Genomic DNA, 610 nt, shown 5'->3' with positions numbered 1-610 from the left:
CCCGGTGTCCCACCCGCCGGAGCCTGTGTCACAGCCAGCTCCTTGCTACGGAACAGAGCGGCCTTGAGGCGCAGGTCTCGAGTGCTCGGCTCTATAAACAAAAGCATCGTTACACTGAGACACTTGGGTCCTGTGTTTCAAGCGTCGTTCCCCATCGGTTCCTTCCTTTTCTTAGTCCAGTGCTCCTTCTGCGCTTCCCCTCCCGCTTGCCATCACGACACAGTCAGAAAACTTTATTTACAGATATTTCTTAACAATAAAAAAACCCATGCCACAAGCATGACCTTGTGCATTACAGAGCAAGAAAATTGCATTGGTGTGAAAGATTAAATGCAATCTGTAGTAAACCCAAAGCAAAAGCTCGGCCTTGGGGACTCGACAGGAGTTTTTCCATGAAACCCCATGGAGCCCAGCTGCAACCCCACGTGTGGCTTTTGAGTGCGCTCAGCAAACGTGTTATTGCAGAGATCCCCCGCAGCCGTGCCCGCTCCCCTGGCTCCCGCTGGCCCACGTGCGCAGCCCCCCACAGCACGGGGAGCAGAGCCGGGGGGTAGGGACACCCAGGCGTTAGCGTTGTCCCCCCCGGAAGCTTGTCCCCAGCCCCATCCCC

Source organism: Egretta garzetta, unplaced genomic scaffold, assembly GCF_000687185.1.
Source record: "Egretta garzetta isolate BGI_Z169 unplaced genomic scaffold, ASM68718v1 scaffold332, whole genome shotgun sequence".
NCBI lineage: Eukaryota > Metazoa > Chordata > Aves > Pelecaniformes > Ardeidae > Egretta > Egretta garzetta.
This window is presented reverse-complemented; position numbering follows the sequence as displayed.